General features: G+C 42.8%; 1 protein-coding gene across 1 annotated transcript in view; it reads left to right on the top strand.

Annotated features, from left to right (window-relative positions):
- The window catches only part of LOC106877440 (RNA polymerase-associated protein CTR9 homolog), a 26,570-nt gene that overhangs the window by 7,299 nt on the left and 18,488 nt on the right, over positions 1-783 (top strand). The window lies entirely within an intron of this gene.

A 783-nucleotide genomic window follows, 5' to 3' on the forward strand; every position in this document is an offset into this window, starting at 1 on the left:
AACATCGCTTGACAACCGATGCTGGTGTGTTTACGTCCCCGTAACTTAGCGGTTTGGCAAAAGAGACCGATAGAATAAGTACTAGGCTTACAAAGAATAAGTCCTGGGGTCGATTTGCTTGACTAAAGGCAGTGCTCCAGCATGGCCACAGTCAAATGACTGAAACGAGTAAAAGAGTGTGTGTCTGTGTCCCCTTGCTTTGACATTGCATGGTAGATGTAAATGATTTGTCACTGTCATACAACTAGTGTCGTTTCCAGTATTCTGTGGGGACATGTCTGGCTGCAATGTTACATTGCTCGGAAACAGGCAAGGGTTGATGACAGGAAGGGCATCCAGCCATAGAAAATCTGCCCCAAACTCCAACCGACCCATGCAAGCATGGAAAAAGTGGACGTTAAAATGACGATGATTCAGTACTTCTGTCTCTGGCTGATGTGTGGTGGTCCTGTGGTTGCTACAAACAGGACCACCACTTTGTTGGTGTTGTTGCTTAGGGGCTACAACACAACCCCTAACCTTTAACATACATGTTGTTGTTTAGTCCACGGGTCTAAGATAATCCACCAATGACTATCTGCGATTATTTATCTTTCAGTTTAGTGTAGACGATACCTCAGTAAACATCTTAAGACCATTTACCCTTTTACCATCTTAAGACCATTTACCCTTTTACCATCTTAAGACCATTTACCCTTTTACCATCTTAAGACCATTTACCCTTTTACCATCTTAAGACCATTTACCCTTTTACCATCTTAAGACCATTTGCCCTTTTACCAT

This window comes from Octopus bimaculoides, chromosome 25, assembly GCF_001194135.2.
Source record: "Octopus bimaculoides isolate UCB-OBI-ISO-001 chromosome 25, ASM119413v2, whole genome shotgun sequence".
NCBI classification, from domain to species: Eukaryota; Metazoa; Mollusca; class Cephalopoda; order Octopoda; family Octopodidae; genus Octopus; species Octopus bimaculoides.